Source organism: Tympanuchus pallidicinctus, unplaced genomic scaffold (genome assembly GCF_026119805.1).
Source record: "Tympanuchus pallidicinctus isolate F22 unplaced genomic scaffold, pur_lepc_1.0 scaffold2, whole genome shotgun sequence".
NCBI classification, from domain to species: Eukaryota; Metazoa; Chordata; class Aves; order Galliformes; family Phasianidae; genus Tympanuchus; species Tympanuchus pallidicinctus.
This window is the reverse complement of record NW_026294721.1, coordinates 7,776,713-7,794,675: the sequence shown is the minus strand read 5'-3', so window position 1 is coordinate 7,794,675 and position 17,963 is coordinate 7,776,713. Positions and strand designations below refer to the sequence as shown.

Genomic DNA, 17,963 nt, shown 5'->3' with positions numbered 1-17,963 from the left:
GAAGGAGGTATTAACTGCCTGTGGTTTAACAAGTGTACTACGTCAAAGGGACCAGTCAGCTAAAGCCTTTTAATTCTTTTCTAAAGAAAGGATAAGAGAAGAGAAAGAGACGACAATGCAGTATTTATAATAAAGATGAAACGAGTGGAACTCAGTGGCGCCAGCTACTCCAGAGCTCCTGCAGCTCAGGCTAATGCATTTTGCATTAGCACGTCTGGATATCTGGCACTGGAAGGTCCTGACAAAGCTTTACAAAACAGTGGCATTCTTACAGTGGTGGCATTTCTTATGAGCACCACCAACTGGTGCAGCTGGGATGGGCAGCCCCTCCTGCTGGTAAATCACCAGAAATGTGCCAGGCAAATGAGACCTGCTTTCTACTTGCCACGTGCAACTGGGCTGCTTTTTGCTCTGCTCACCTCTGCATATTGAGATGAAGCTGCATGGAAAGGACTGTCACCCTCCTGGCAACTCAGGAACTTCGTGCTGCAAGGGTGGGACATCCATCCTGTCTGGAGCTGGAGAATGTCCCACCACTTACTGCCTCACCAGGATCATGGCTTCCTCAGGTTATCATAGGGGCTACTGGATGGCTGGACTTCACAGTTGGCCTGAGAATACGAAATTTAATCTGTAAGTAGATTTGCTCTGTGTTGGCTTAAAAAAAAAAAAACACATCTGTTTTACAAGAACCCTGGAATCTGTATCCCATTCTACTCCACCACTCCAACTGCTAATCCTGTATTTGCTTTGGAAGCACTACAAAATCCTCAAAGGAATTAACAGCCGGCAACTGCATGTCACCAGAACAATTTATTTTTCATTCTTTCCCCCACCAGATGTATGCCTCTTATTTCTTCCTGAAACCTGGATTTGCAAACTTTTCTGTTGCTTTATCTTCCTGTAACCCTGGGGAGTGATAACAGCAGCAGTAATGAGCAAAGAGCAGCAGCACTGCAGGGCAAACTCTGGGGCAGGAGGAAAAGCTACCTGGGTGTCAGTGTCCTCAGAGGCAGATGGCAAATGTCACCTTCTTCTTAACAACTGTGATAATAGAAAGGGGAAATGCAGCACTTTCCAGTTTTCTTTTACTTTTGACTTCTTGTTCTAAAAAATAAGTGATACCAGGATCTATTTCAGTAATTCTTAAAATATGGTCCTCAGATGCTGCTTTCCTTCTTTTGGCCCAACTCCCTCTTAAATGAGCTCCTTTCTGCACAGCAGCACATCAGTCTGAGGGGGAAATGGAAACAGTGCCACAAAGTGTGGGAACAAGTCAAAGAGGAGAGAGGCAGGGAGAAGAAAATAAATTCCTTAACTTGTTGTCCTGGTTGTGTTCCTTCCTAAAATAAAGCTGATCTCCCTCTCTGACCCCAAATGCAGGAGGAGCAGAACTGGGACAGCAGCTCTGAATCTTGTGTTTACAGGCAAATGGCTTTTGGCTTGACATTTCAGCAACTCCTTTTATTCTCAGTAGGACATGCTGGTGCTGAGCTCTTCAAAATCTGAACCTCATACATGAGAAATACTTATTAGACTCATGGGATGTAGGCAGGGTTGTTCAGTCATCACAGTACAGTGTCTAGAAGCCATAAAGAAGGGAAAAGCCCAAGCTATGCTGCCTTTCACTACTAATCCACTTGCCTACCAGTATACTGAAGGAGAATGGTCATGGCAGCTTCACCCAAAAAGAAGGGTAAAAAGAAAACACCTACCCATGTTTTTAGGTGATAGGATTTGCAATCAGAGACAAATGTCTTACACTGAATGACCTCTCTGTTAGGTCTGTAGTGCTTCTTGATGTCCCAACAAGTGTCCAGGAGGAATGTGAAGCATTCAGCAGCACAGACATTGCCTGCTTCCAGGAGGATGTGCTGCTGGCCTCTCTCCACCAGTTCCTTTTGAGAGGAACTCCCCATCCTTGGGGATGGACTGAGCCCAAACAGAAAGCTGCTCGAGGTTTGGCAGACGTTTTTAAAGGAAGACTGAATGTTCTGGATCTGCAGAAGGTGTATGTCAGGGCAGAGGCCTCCATTTCTTCATGCAGAAAAGAATGAAGAAGAGCTGAAGTGCAGTCCCATATTGTTTGAGAACAAAACCAGTCCTCCATAGCCCCTTGGTATTAAACTAGTCTCAAGATCAGTACAGCGGAGATCTGGTGGCATGGTGGATATGTCAGTGCCTCAGCAATGACTTGTGCGGATCCCAAAGGGAAGGAATGTTGCCACATGCACTGCAGATGCCGTGCAGAGGACACACAGGCTTGTGGCTGCAAGACAGCTTGGGACTTGCACTGCTTTGGAGATTGTCACCGGTACCTGAAGTTTCTCTTCAGGTGTTTTTTTATCATGTATTTTGATCAGGATGTGCTTTGCTAATGCAGTCCCATGTAAAAAGCAGTCAGGATATAGTACATAAAAACAGGAAAGATCTTTAATCTTAGGGTCACGAGAATGACACTTGACCTAGCAAAGCTACATTTGCAATCACTCTACTTTTAATGTACTTGTTTTCCTTTAGTACCAGCGGTGCTTCCAGCCTCTAGATTTCACCCCTGTCTCCAGCTGTGAAGTGTTAGGTGAGTGATGGGTCAATGCAGATCTTTAGAGCACTGCAATGGACTACAAGCAGCACTATCCCAGAAGAACTGCGGACTTGCTCTCTCTCCATCCACTTTTTCTTTCACCATTAAATACATCCAAGAGTCTCTTAAAAGAGACTTTTTTTGATTCATTGCTTGATTTTCTTCAGCTAGTGAATATTGATTCCCCTTTTGGGGAAAATAATTGGAACAGTGAAAGTAGATCCAATCAAAAGCTGAAAACTAAATGATGTTCTATGGATCTAAACATATTTTAAATGAAATCTGAAATAAATTCATTTTAACACCTAAATTCTTTATATGAGCAGAACTGAGAGGATGAAGACCAGAATGAATGTCAAAATGTCAAAAGTTGCAGTGACCCTGAAGTTGGTTCAAACAATTTGAGCTCTGCCATTGTAAAACTTTGCTGCAGATTCATGTTGCTTTTTTAAAGACAGTGATGACCCCGCAATGAAAGCTCAAAGCTCAACTTCCTAAAAATCACATGGTAAAGCCTGTGACAAAAATATACCATGTCAGAGCACGGATAGAAGGCACAAACATCATGTGTTGAAGTCTCCATACCAAGGCTGAGCTTTACAATAGGATCTTGTCTTTATGATCACTTTCACTTTGAGTTTCGAGGATGGTATCGCTCTTGCACAGGGTTACTCACCCCAGATTGGCAGTGGAATAAGCCAGCTTGCTTTTTGCATGAACAGCGAACTGGCACAGAAGAAGAACAGTGCCCAAGCTCTTTCACTGTCTCCTGACTCAACAAGCTCCAGGAACATCACTTTGCGAGACCCTGTATATGGAGCTTATCTAAATCTGTGCTGCAGGCAAGGAGCAGAGAGCCCTTGTCTCAAACTCCAGCACTATCAGAAAACTACAGTTTCTCAGGTGTTTGTTGCAACACCACAGTCTGTCCTTTGGAACGAGAACGCCTGCAGCAGGATCAGGTTTTATCCAGCACCAGGTATGCTGATAATGCCAAAGCCCTCCCTGCTGTATTTCCACCAGAGCTATTTTTAAATGACAGCGTAATATATATTTTTTCTTTTGCTCATTTGTCAAAGGAAGAACTGGCTGTGCCGTGCGTGTGCTGCGACAAGAAACTTCCAGTTATTTTTCAGCCCGTTCCAGCTGGGACGGAGGCAGGGCTGGAGAAAGTGCTGACTGAGGGCAGGGTGAGCCCTGCAGGAGCAGTGGCCCCACAGCCCTCCCTCTTCCTGCCAGGGTTCCCCGGAGTCCAGCTGTGGGAAAAGCCTTCAAGGTTTTGTGTGACCCTGGTGCTGATATTGCTCTGGGCTGGGTTTTGTAGCTGGGGCTGGTTTATGTGTAGCTGAGCTCCCGCCTGCAGAAGGGTGGGTGAGTTTAGGTTTGTTTCTGGTTTTGTTTCAATTTGCATCAGATTTTCAAGGACCTACAGTTTAGGTTCTGGATGGCCTCAAGGCAAGAAATGTCTAAAAGTAAGAATTTAAGAATTGTAATGTCCAAATGGCAAGTGCCACTGCACGGACAACAGCTTTCCCCAGGAGACACTCAGTTGGCCCCAGTTCTCCACTGAAGTGTATGGATACAGCCATATGCTCCCAAAAAGGCTTTACTTTCAAATTTTTTTCTCAATAGTACATTGCAGAGTAACACCAGCCACTTTCCATCCCCTGGGGATTTCTCGTGGATGAAGGAAATCCCAAATTCCTCCTGGAATGGTGAAGCGTTCACACAGCTTTACACCAAGATTTCCTTGCCCATCCAATTCAGACACAAATGCCTCACAGTAGATAAAACCCTACTGAGAAATATGGATTGCCTGTGTGTGTGCAGCGTTTGGATACAAATCACGCCTAATTAAATCCTGGAAGATTACATTCTCCAGTTTTATGTGCTCTGTTTATACACAGGCCCAAGATTCCTGTTTTTATGCCTGTGAGTAATCTGAGCTCACGCAGGTTTCGTTCCACAGCCTTCTTATGCATCATACATCAAATACTGCCCCACTACAGACTTAATCCCACAGAGTTCAGCCAGATTGCTGCTCAGGTAGCCTGAACACTTCTCACTTGAAGAAATGGAGCTGGAGCCCATCTCTGGGGCCTGTGCTCAGAGCACAACCAGAGCTCTCCTCACATGCTCTGTCCTGACCTGGCAGCCCCAGCACTGGAGCAGGAGGGAGAATTGAATCTGGGCCTTGCCTGAGTGCTGCCAATTCTCATCAGTTATTGAGGCCGGGTGCTTTTTAATTGCAAAATCCAGTAGAACTGGATTGAAACCAATGTGCTTATTTTTCCATTGAGAATCCAACTGGCACCATAAAATCTCTTAAATTTTGTAGCTGATGTTATTGATCTAGAAGCCAATGAAAAGACCAGAAATGGATGGGCTAGGTATTAAAGATATGTTGTACCCTAGTAATTTCTGCTGGCTTTAGTTAAAATTCCTAAAGCAATAATAATGGAAGCTGTAAAAATATGTCCCTTATTCATCAGGGCTTTACGTCAAGAGTTTACTGATCTAATCATTAACTAGCCTGCTGCATTATCTATGAAAATGGCTCTGCAATATTCATGAAATGTGACCTTTGTTAATTCAATGTTACAAAGTGTTAGATTCATTCTGTTTGCAAGTGGAACAGATTTCAAAAGCACTGTGCAATTAGTACAGTTTGATCTTACCAGCCTATCTCTGCATGGGGTAGCCTCCCACTGAAACAGCAAGATTTCTGTCAGAAATAAAATGTGTTTTCCATGTATTACAGCTAAAAGTAAGTCTGCAACACCTGCTTGCAATACATCATCTTTGGCAAAGGTAATCACTGACTGAATATTCCCAGTAAGGGAAAGAAGGAAGACCAGGCTTAGAAATCTTTTTGTTATGAGAAATACCCAAACTACAAAAAAGAGTGCATGTCGCCAAAAACGTCTGCTGTGTGTAATACCATAAGGGGAGTACAAAAGGAAGCGGGACAGTCTCAGGCTGAAACGTGCACTCTGTGCAATTCTGCAATAGCTACGGATAAAACAATTGCAAGTGAGAACAGGAAGATCTGGAAGGAGCCCAGTTGTTGAGATCCTTTGGTGTGTGATTCTCCGACCTGTTCCCCAGGGCCCCTGTTAGGAGGGGATAGTAAGGACCTCACCTTCTAAAGAGCTCATCTTCCTGATCCAGCTCGTGCTACTATCCATTTCTGACTCCCAGGGGACAACACGTACCACTTCAGTGTATGCAGTGTTTTGGAGGAATTAAGTTTCTTCAGAGTGTCAGGTATGCTGGACAAGCATCATTCAGAAATGTCATGCAATATCACCAGAAAAATACAGCATCTGTAGCACTAATATCCCATTTTCCCCACCCCTAGAACTCTACATGGTCAGCATAGAATGGCTTAATCATAGAATGGCTTGAATTGGAAGGGACCTTACACCCATCCTGTTCCAAACTCGTGCCATGGGCTGGCTGCCCCCAGCAGCTCAAGCTGCCCAGGACTCCATCCAACCTGGCCTTGAGCACCTCCAGGAATGGAGCATCCACAGCTCTGTCGGCAGTTTGTGCCAGTGCTTTACCACCCTTATAGTGAAGAATTTTTTCCTGACATCTAACGTAAATCTTCCCCTCTTTTAGTTTAAAACCATTCCCCCTTGAGATTTTGGAAAGGGTCCAGAGGAGGGCGACTAAGATGATCAGGGGGCTGGAGCACCTCCCCTATCAGGACAGGCTGAGGGAGTTGGGCTTGTTCAGCCTGGAGAAGAGAAGGCTGCGGGGCGACCTCATTGCAGCCTATCAATACCTGAAAGGAACCTACACCCAGGAGGGGAGTAAACTCTTCAAAAGGGCTGACAACAGCAGGACTAGGGGAAATGGATCCAAGTTGAAGGAGGGAAGATTTAGGTTGGATGTTAGGGGGAAGTTCTTCACAAGGAGAGTGGTTAGGCCCTGGAACGGGCTGCCCAGGGAGGTTGTGGATGCCCCGTCCTTGGACGTGTTCAAGGCCAGGTTGGACGGGGTCCTGGGCAACCTGATCTGAATGTGTACGTTTGGTGGCCCTGCTAGGCAGGGGGGTTGGAACTACATGATCCTTGAGGTCCCTTCCAACCCGAGTGATTCTGTGATTCTGTGTGTGATTCTGTCCCATCCACATCAGTGCTCTGGTTTTATACAGGGAAAACAAATCCCACTCGCTCCACATCAAGAACAAAACTGAGGAGTTCGCTTGTCCCTGTGTCTTCAGCCTTAGCCCCTGGGCTTGCTCGTTACTGCTGGACAAAATTAGAGTTTGCACTGATGAGGCAGGTTAATCTGTGATGGAAGCTCTATATAGAGCCATAAAATGTACCACTTTGGTCCTCTTTAGATCTGTTTTATTTTCCTCTAGCGTGACACATGCCTGTACTTTTCTTTAACGGGAATCAAATATCCATACTGGTTCCTGATCTTCTCCTAAAATGCAAAGCTGCCTGCAAGCCTGGCCAACAGTGCTTGGCAGACCTCCCATCTCCTTCTGGTCCAGATGCGCAGGTGAGTAAGGAAGCAAATGTGAGTTGTGCCTGTGAACAAGGGTTTCTTGGCACTTGGCAGAAAACAGCAGCACTTGTTCCCCAAATTCAGCAGAGCAGGAGAATCCTGCTTCCTGCATGTCACCATGCTGTTCTCCAAGAGAAGGGGGAGAGCAGAGGGCTTAGCAGTGAAAGAGCAAGAGAGAAGCTCAAGTGGTAGCAGAGATGAACGGACATCCACAGGTAGGGTCCAGTCCCACCAACCTGGCCCACAGTTGCATCCCAGTGGATGACTTTCCTGTTCCCCAGAATTGGTTCAAAGTGAAGGAACATTTGGAAGGGATTAATTCATGCACCGCAAACCAATGTTGAGAAGGAAGAAATGGGAGAGTGAATGTGTGAGACCACAGAGCAGCTGGGTGAGCTCAGGTTCTCCAGGTGACCAAGGACCATGAAAACACTGGAGGGCACAGCTGCCCTCCATCTCCTCTCTGGGGCACCATCATCTGCATTTATTGCCATCACATGTGCCCTATGGGTGAAGACTGGGGGAATTCCTGGGGGGTTCTGGCCATCCCACAGCTCTGAGGCAAGATCCAGGGAATGAGAGAAACTGAGAGATAAATAGTTCAGGGAGAAATGTGTCTAGAAAGCCCCAAGGTCCTGTTGGAGAACAATGTCAGAGCCAGCTTCCTCCCCACTGTGCTGAGCAAATTCCTCTCGGCAGCGATTCAAGGCAAAGCTTTCTCTTTTTAGGATCATGGATTGTTCTGTCAGATAAAAGTGTTTTCTGCTACTGCATTCCTTCTCCAACATACGGCTCTCTCCACCATATGCTTTTGGCCTTTTCTGGCAAATATAACCATGAACAAGAGTTTGGCAATGTCTGCAAGATCCCAGCATCAGCAATGTGAAATCCCCATTTGCTTTTAGGTCTTCCCTTTGCCTATTTATTTTTTCCAACTACTTCAGCCTTCCTGAGCCTCTGAACATTTAGGAGCTTTTTCTTTTTTTTTCTTCTTTTTTGAGTAACTAGGAAATTGCTCCATTGCTGGAGGTGTTCAAGGCCAGGCTGGATGAGGCCCTGGCAACCTGATCTAGTGCCTGACTTAGTGGTTGGCAGCCCAGTCCACAGCAGGGGGTTTGGAAACAGACGATCTTTGAGGTCCCTTCCAACCCAAGCTATTCTGTGATTCTATGAAATTTAAAGCAGTGATTTATCTGCTGGTTTCCTGTTAAACACAAAGTGAAAGACTGGTGAGCAAAGAGGTGATGGGGAACAGGCATGAGGCATGCAATGATTCAGCAGTGCTGATTTTTTTAAGTAGCTTCCAATCTGCTGGGAAAAGGTCAGGACCCAGTATGAAAATGCTTTCAGTTGAATAAATCATGAAAAAATAATAATAGATATTTCATGACAGAAACAGTAGGTAATTCCTCCAGAGAAAAATCACGATTACAGATTTTGCATGGCTGTTTACTAACATGCAACATAACTGCAGGGATCGAAAGTGGAATAAAGAAACTGGTTTAAAGGACTTTTTTAACATGAAGTGTTCTCCATAAAACTATTATGCTGAGAGGATGACTAATGTAACCAGTGTGTTTTGAAGCGTGTCATGAACACTTTTTATGCTTTCTGAGCACACAAAGAGAAACCCCAGGAGAGAATTAATTTACAAATCTGATTAAGCGGAGTGCCTAAGTGGCAAAAACCATCATGCAGTAAATAGTAGGCTCCACAGGTAACTAAAGGCCTAACAAAACCACCAAGCATTCAACACAAAAATCCCAGATGTGTGCATTTGGGGTGGTTTGATGTGTTTTATGAGATGTCAAAGGCACAAACAAACAATGAAAGCAGAGGTCACACTCAAATGTTACCTCCTACCTCTTCATTAAACCATCATACTCTCTGCCTTTAGGTGTAAAGCATCTATCATTCTTTGGGAAGCAGAGGTAAGCTTGTAAGCAGAGATGATCCATCAGATAGGGTTCTTCTACCTGATGTCAGGACAGACACACAACATTAGCTCCTCTGCTAATGGCAGCAGCTCTGTGCAATAAGTCCTGCAACATGGTGTGCATGAACAAACCTCCAACTCTTGGGATGGACACCCCTCCAAGCACAAACCAGTGCTCTGCAGGACCAAAGCATCCAGCACTGACTCTTTCTTTGTGGGCTGGAGATCTGCACAGCCCACAAGGGTCGTGGCACAAGGCCACGACCATCCCTTGGTCCCGCCCCAGTCACGACAAAAGCTGCCTCTTGTATGGGCCTTGTTCACTCATTCATATTTGGAATAGCCTGTGACAGCATTTCAGAAGTGAACAGTACTGCTGCTCAGCAATCAGATTTTATTGCCTCTGGGGACTTTCTGAGCTCACAGGAGTCTGGATTTTAATTACAATCCCTCATAGCTGCAGATGAGGGGTTACCTCAAATGCCGGAGAGATGTTCATTAGAAGTTAAAGCTTTAAGTCCCATCAGTGCACCTGTGAATATTAGAGCTACCTTTTCTATTCAGGCATGTACTTTTACTAATTTTCATACCCTCTGGGATAACTGTGAATATACATGGCATTTTAAAATGATCCTCATAATTTCATTCAAAAATGTATGTGTGACAGAGTCACTTGGCATGACTAGAACTTATCACAGAATCATAGAATCACAGAATGGTTTAGGTTGAAAGGGACCTTACAGCTCACCACCTGTAACCCCTGCTGTTGGCTGGGTGCCCTCCATCATTTTAGGCTGCCCAGGGCCCATCCAACCTGGCCTTGAGCATTTCCAGGGATGGGGCACCCACAGCTCTCTGTGCCAGAGCATCACCGCCCTCTGAAGAAAGAATTTCCTCTGAATATCTAATCTAAATCTTCCCCCTTTTTTAGTGTAAAATCATTTCCCTTTGTCCTATCACCATCCAACCGTGCATTGCTTTCAGCAATTTTGTGTCTCTTGGAGGCCATGCCTTTTATTCTCCACCCCTGTCACAGAAATGTCATGGGATTGTTGAGCAAAGATCTTCCTTTTGCTGGAGTTCAGTGTGTCTACCAAAGCTCTAAAGTACTAAAGCCAGCTCTCAGCTTGGAAGCTCAGCTGTGAAGCAGCACAGGAAAGCACCACACTCTATCATTGCTGCCCAGAGCTCTGCAGCTTCCCACTCACAACCTCTGAAAGAAGCGTTCACTAAATCACTTCCATCTACACAGTAATGTTTAGAGCCTGCCAACATTTAAGCACCCATTAGCATGATTGATTTCCCATTATCTAATTAATTACTGCAGATTCCACACTTTCATGTTACCTGCTATACCCCTTGCGTAAGAATAGCAGACACCCTGTCACCAGAATGTGATGGGTCTGAATTTCTCATGGTGAGGTACAAAACTCCATCCAGTCCCAGGCAAGAGTGGCCCAGGAGGTCTTTGCAGACCTTCTGTCTGACTGTTACCCAGTTTCTATATTTTTACCCATAAAAGAGAGTAGGAGATTGCACTTGCTTTATGTGGCATAAGAGACTACATAAGACAGTGAGAAATGAAGTCTATAATTTTTTATTCTAAAGCGTATGTTACAGATATGGTGCCTCATTTAGCATTCAGTTTCATTCCTCTATTGGGTTAATTAGCTTCCGATGAGGAAAATCATTTAATTAGGCCCACAGCTGATCAGAGCCTGGTGCACAGCCTAACATAACAGAGAAGATGCAAATTGATTTCAATATGTTTTGGGTCAGACCCAAACATCCAAAGCAAATAGAGAGATAAGACAGCATCTGCTGACTATTCACCTGCCAAGTCTTTACACTGCTCCGTAATTGTAGGTGCTGCAGGCAATTGTCCAGGTTATTTACCACCTGGGCCATTTTGATCTCCTCCTGACCATGGGTATTGATGCACCAGCTCTTTTATCTCCACTGCAGTAGTACAGGCCCAACTGTACCAGCAGTATAAGGTTTAGAATCAATACTGATTCCTCTCTCGTTCAGTTGAACTGCATTTTACTTGCCTAATTACTAATATCTATAAAAGGCCTGAACAGGCAAAGCTTAACTGAGCAGTCTCAGTTGTTGGATGTGCTGCAGAAACACACATCATAATCACAATTACACAGCACAGGATACACCTACACTCTTCCCAACTCGTCTGGATCCAGTCGTGGCTAACACAAGTGGCAGAACCTTGCACCCAGTCACACATCTGTATCAGCCACATCAGGTATTATTTTCTTCCTACTGGGAATAAAACTTATTGATTTGCTTACAAACTTAGTGCAGGCCTGTAAATATGTCACAGACATCAATCCTTTATGAACGAAAATATGTTCTCCCACATATGTTAGCACGTAGCTTGGCTCCTGAGGAAAGGCTGTATGTGAGACATTAGGAGTCCACCTGAAATTCCTCTTATCTCAAAATCTGATTCCCCTAGTGTACAGTTCAATTGATCTTGGATGTCCGAACATCCAGGTGGGAGATTTCTATGCTCGGATATGTAAGGCTACTTCTCCAATATTTTTCTCTTTGTACCTTACCTGTAATAAATATTCTAGACTCAAATGGCATCTAACAGCTCTGTTTGTGAACAGGACAAATGAGCTCATTCTTCCAAATCTAGATGGATTTTCAGACTGAACAACAATACAATTTTTTTTTAGAGATTCTTCCTGCAAACTCAATAGACAAGATTCGCTTCACAGACCCACAGAGGACAGGTATCTTGGGGGAGGAAATGTTTTATTTTTTTTAAATGTTCAAAGGTTCCATAATGTTCAGTGATGCTATCGAGGCTGTGTTACAGCTGACTGATTTTATTTATGAAGTTTCATCTCCATTTGTTAACATGTACTCGGCCCTGCTCTCTTTCTCTCTCCTGGACTGCAAAAGTGGTGCTAAGCACCAAGACAGCTTACATGATCATGTCAGCATGTTGGAATATGCTTTTAGTGCTATATGACATGCTTATATCAAAGTATCCTAATAAGAAGGTCCGACTGCAAACGTTATGGGTTAAAGCAGAAACGTTTAATTCAGCAGCTCCTTCAGGCAGCTCCTTCAGGCAGATGCCCATGCCACCCAAAAAGCACTCTAACACAAAGTGGGTCTGACTCATAGTTTCTTCAAAGCCTTTTTGCACTGCACTAGGCTATAGATTTTGTGGAACTTTAATGCGATACAAATGAACACAAGGTCCCCTTCCTGTGCCAGAGGAATATAATAAAGCTATGACATGTCTGTGATTTGGAATCAAAATCAAATAATAAATCCTGCTTTCAGAGTATAACATAACGCCCAACATGTTGTACTGGGAACTGGATACCCAGTCCTCTCTCCAGCTTTTCCACAGCTCACTGACACTGAGTTGTTTTGTCAACGTCTCCATTTCTTTTTTGTCTTTTCAAATGAAGGCAGCAGTACCACTGCCTTCCATAAAGGGCTTTGAGAGTGGCAGCATCAGTGAAGATTTTTTTAGGAAGATGCTATCCAAAAGTGTCAGGCATGGCTTAGGTAAAATGGGGTTTGACATGGAGCAAGCCAATGGAGTAAATCGGTGTCTCTCAAGCTTTTCAATCTATGCCTCACTTCAATCAGTTAAGCATAATTTCATGCCTCATCACAGAAATGGCTGCAGGGCCAGAAGCAGGGTACCGCATGTCCCACGCTCCATACAACTCGCCAGCCAGGAACTGCTGGCACAGGGGGCATTCAAGGTCCTCGGCCAAACCCTTGAGGATGCCAAAAAACAAATGTTGCCTTTCATACTGTTGCAGTTAACAAGGAAAGGATGTTCTAAGGGGCTGGCATTTCAAATTTGACTTACAGTCAAAATAGCATTTCATAAACAGAATCACAGAATTGTAGGGATTGGAAGGGACCTCCAGAGATCATCGAGTCCAACCCCCCTGCCAAAGCAGGTTCCCTACAGCAGGTCGCACAGGTAGGCATCCAGGCAGGTCTTGAACATCTCCAGAGAAGGAGACTCCAACACCTCCCTGGGCAGCCTGTTCCAGTGCTCACTAGATGGCAAACAAAAACATGGCAAATTCAACTGGTTTTGAAAAGCCACCAATTCAAACAGTGCAGGAAACAACTGATCCAGAGTAAGCTAGGCCGGTGATCACTGCATACAGAACCCATCACCTTAGCAGACAGGGGTGACTCAGGTCAGTAGGGATTGACCTGTTGTCACAGCTCTGAGTCCAGTGAGTATCTGATGTTTGAGATCAGGGCTGGAGAGTTATCTTCGGCCCTGCTCTATTTAGTTGAGTAGGTGCAGTTAAAGCATCTCAGATCAGGCTTAGGCACTGCCAAAATTACTGCTTCTGAACTTCCTTCCACTCACCTTTCAGGTGTTTTGGTTTCTGCATTTATGAAACGAGAATTAATGATCTGAATCACAGGTGAGATGAGAGAGTAAATGGGAGGTGCTGAGACAAGGAGATGGAGTTTGTTATTGCCAGTTCTGAGTGCAGATCTCCTTCTGTGTGGGAAGACAACTAAAGCTCTTTGCTAATTAATTAAGCTTTGCAATACTCAAGGAAGCATGGGGATGGATTCCAAGGCACAGTGAATGAGACCAAGCATTTGGACACAGGAATAAGATACAATAGAGAACTTAAAAAGCTGAAAGAAAGGAAGAGGTGGTAGCTGTAATGAGACAAATCTGAAAAGCATGTAAGAACTAATTATTTCTATAAGAGTAGATGTGGTGAGTATGCAAGTAAGAATGGATTCTCATTAGAACTCTGCCCCTATTGTACTGCAGGACAGGAAGCAGTTCTGGCATCAGCAGCCTCATGTGCCATGTCACACCACTGATGGATTTTGGAAAGGAAAGGCATGACAGCATTTAAAAATGTAAGTACTGGCACTCCTATCATAAAGCACAGGCTGTGAGTGAACTACAGAGAGCAGAAGGTTGTGGGGTGTGGCTACTGATGGCTCTCCCTTCTGTTTCTAAATATAAAGGTCTGCAAACTTCACCATGAAGTGACAGCCACCCTCTATCACTGGAGGCCAGCTGTTTCTTTAGTACTCAGCTGTTCCTGCTGCTTGCTTGTAGAAATGGAAAAAGGCTATTTAGAGATGCAAATCTGCAAAGCCCTTGAGCACATGTGCATCTTAGAGCGTGTCCTTCGGTTCTCACAGTAGTTCAGTTTCACATCCACCTGTGCCTCTATGCTGACCTCCCTAAAGCTCATCCTGGACCAGGGGTACAAAGAAAGCCAGATCCAGTCCAATTCATTCTATGTGTTTTGGAAGTTTTAATGATACCTCGTGAGAAGAACTTACTTGAGGAAGTATCTTGCTAAACCTGCTTTAAGTTCTCTAGTGCACTGTTGCATGTTGTACAGAAAGCTCCTTCGCTGCACCTATAGGTTAATGTGTGCATTTGCAGAATGTATGCAACATACAGCATTTGTTTGGTATGAGCTAATTCATTCACTCCTACCTAAATGCATGTGGATTTACTCTGGATGTCATCTATAGGGGCTATGTCTGTGTGTGGTTACATGTGCACTAACTGCTCAAGCAAAAAATAGAGTTTAGAACTCAGACTGAGAGCCATCATGAACAGAAATCAGCTATTTTCAGAATTCCAGGGAGGCCTATTTTGAAGCCCTTATCACCATTGCATAACAGTTAATCATGCACAAGCTTCAGAGGTGAACACTATGGGTCAAGAGTGGTGGGGAGGAGCAGGAGAAGCTTCAAGCCCTCAAAGCCTTGGCAAAACAATAGCTGAATCCCTGCTTTAGAGACGAGTGCACCCTGATTTCACCCAGATACATTTGTACACACCAATTGCATTTATCTTCCCTTCTGGCTGCGTGACTGCCCAGCATGGATATAAAAGACTATAAGAAGCATTTAGACACACATACTAAGAAATACAGATGCTCTGCAGATCTGAGGTCCCACTAGTCCACTGGCTACAGGAGCAAACAGCATTGCCTTATCTGTGTATCTTTCTCTTTTCTTTACTACATGCCCTAATGCATGCGGTCAGGCAAATGGAACTTCCTTCCCTATGTAGACACTGCAGACCTATTCATACACAGTTTCGTGTCATTTTATAAAAGAAAGAAATGTGAAATAGTTTCTAAATGTACTCCAAGTGGAGACAACAGCAAAACGACCGTTAATTTTTATGGATTTACAGTGAACACCTTACTGTCTCATCCTCATGCAGAATTTCAACAGTTCAGGCAATAAGTAAATCTTAGAGCAATTTTTTTTTTTTTTTTTTTTTTTAAACTGTTGGCATCCATACTTTGAATTCTCCTCTGCTGTGTAATTTACAGAGTTGCACTTTTTTTTTTTTTTTTTTTTTTTTGCAAGAAGATATAACATTCTCTTAAATTACAGCCACAAGGCTGCCTTCTTTACAATACTTCTTTTCAATACTGCCTTGTATTTTGTCCCATCCTGGGAAACTGGGCCAAATAGGATGAGAGGTAATGGCCTTAAATTGTGCCAAAGGAGGTTCAAGTTGGATATTAGGAACAATTTCTCCTCAGAAAGAGTTGTGGGGCAATCGAACGGGTTGCCCATGGAAGTGACTGTCTGTGGAGGTGTTCAAGAAATGCAGAGATTGGCACTGAGGATTGTGGTTTGTGGGCATGGTGGGATGGGCTGATGGTTGGACTCGATGATCTCAGTGGTCTTTTCCAGCTTTAATGATCCTATGCGACCAGCAGTGTTCACCAGCCATATCACATTCACTTATCTGAGGGAAAGATACAGACTAGTGAAATACCAGCTGAAATGTATGAGGGTTGCTCTGCAAGTAATGCCTCCTGCCTTATGATGTTGGTCCATGACATCAGAGGTAGATGTTGGTGGTATGGCAGTAGAGGTTGAACCTTCCCACCAATGTACTATTACACGTTGTTGCTGTGTGACAGATGGCAGCAGAGGGGCAGTCTTACAAAATGGCATCTAACACGGAAGTGTGTATGAAGGTTTGAAACTGAATTCCTCCGTGTGAGAAAAAATTGCAGCCGCTGACATTCATAGATGCTTGCTGAACGTTTCTGGAGACCAAACAGTGGATGTGAGCACAGTGAGGCAGTGGGCACTGCACTTCAACAGCAGTGACAGCAGTCACCTCCGCTGGTGCAGCCTGAGTGCAGCATGCAGGCTCTTGTTTATTGCTGCTGAAAATGCACAGCTAATGGTGGTGACTGTGTTGGAAAAAGAAGTGTTTTGCAGCTGAGAGTTTGCTCTATTCAGTAACACTGCTGTGTTCTACCTGTTGTAGTTTCCACGGAAATAAACAGCAGGCACTGCTTTATGAGAAACCTACCTATGCGAAGTCTTACTACACTCCTATTTAAAAAAAAAAAAAAAAAAAAAAAAAGGTAAAGCACGATTTTTATTTTAAACCTGAACTGCTGTTCTCCTCTTAAAACGAACCTGTAGCTGAAACCACAGGAGCTGACGTCTTCTGCTGAAGAATAAAAGCGGAGCACAACGTACCGCAGCGCTCCTCATCAGCTCCCATTCAAAAAGCTCAACCGAAATCTACGGGACCGCTTGTGCGCCCCCGTGCCGGCCGGCAGGACGGCTGCTGACAGCCCGCAGCGCTTCTGGACGGAAGACGCAGCAACGCGCGCTGGCAGCACAGCTTAAAACCCATCTATTTTAAAACTTCTTCCTCACGCGAAAGCCAACACGTCTTCAGGCAGCAGCTGTGCAGCAGCAAGCCGAGATAAAGAGGCCGAGTCCGCGGCGCCAATGGGACAGCGCGGACGGGGAAGCGGCGAGCGGCTTCCTGCCCAGTGCCGCAGCAGCGGGAGGAAAAGGAGCAGCAGCAGCTCGAGGCGGCGGCTGTGCCCGGGGTGGCGGAAGGCGGCCGCACGTGCTGGCAGGAGCCGTGGAGCCGGCGGGCGGTGCTGCTGCGTTTCTGAGGGGCTCTTTTTTTTTTTTTTTTTTTCCTGCAGGATGATTTTTTTAACTCTATTTCTGCAGGGATCACCGATACGCGCGCCAGGCTTTTTTTTTTTTTTTCAGCAGATCCCTGTTATCTAATCGGTAGCATCTTTTTCATCCCAATCCGCTTCTTTCTGAACGCTTCCTGAGAGCAGCTCCGGGCCGAAAACTGCCTGGCGCTGAGCTGACGGCACAGCGCGCTGCGTCCCACGCGGCCCCACCGCCCCCCTGCGCCGCACGGCACATGCGCGCCCCGCCCCGCGCACGCGCAGTGCGTTCCCTGCGCGCGGCCTGCCGGTTCTCCGCGGTCCCGCAGTTCGCACCGCTGCCCTCAGCCCCCGCGGGGAGGAGAGGCTGCGCGGAAGAGCTGTGGGAGCGCTCAGCCTCCTCTGCCCCGCTTCGTTTTAGCTTTTCTTGGTCCCTTCCTCCCTTTTCTCACAGCTTTCCTGAGGTGCGCTGCCTGCCTACAGGTTTGTTTTTAACGGGAGGCGCTGCGAGGCCCCGCCCCGCCTGCTTCTTCCTCACGGCAACGCCGCGCCTCCTCCACGCCCAGTGGCCGTCCTCGCCCTCCGCCCCTCCCCCGGCTGTTTGCCACGCCCCTCCCACACCATTGGCTTCTTCCTTGCTCTCATTTGCATAGTGGCCATGAGGCCAATCGGCGCCAGCTAGCTGCTTAACATGCAAGAAGAGAGCCAATCGGCGCGCGAGGGGGCCGGGCCACCACGTGCTGTTGCTAAGCTTCGGCTTCTAAATTGTTACTATAGTGGCCAGCCAATGGGAGGCGAGATGGGGATCTGTCAACATTCCCTGCCCCAGCCAGAGGAAAAAGGAGGGGGGCTCTGGCCGCCGGTTGGCCCCGTGGAAGCACCTCGTCCCGCCCCCTCACCGAACCCCGTTTTACTATTGGCCGCGAGCGCTGCCAGTCGGCTGTGTGTCAAATGT

The 17,963-nt window shown here is 45.6% G+C and overlaps 1 long non-coding RNA gene across 1 annotated transcript; it reads left to right on the top strand.

The window, feature by feature from the left end:
- Nucleotides 1-13,348: 13,348 nt before the first annotated feature.
- On the top strand, nucleotides 13,349-16,979 carry LOC128080232 (uncharacterized). Its single transcript, XR_008206554.1, has 3 exons — nucleotides 13,349-13,760; nucleotides 13,852-13,943; nucleotides 15,995-16,979. It is a non-coding gene; the product is annotated as an uncharacterized LOC128080232 (long non-coding RNA).
- Nucleotides 16,980-17,963: the final 984 nt, after the last annotated feature.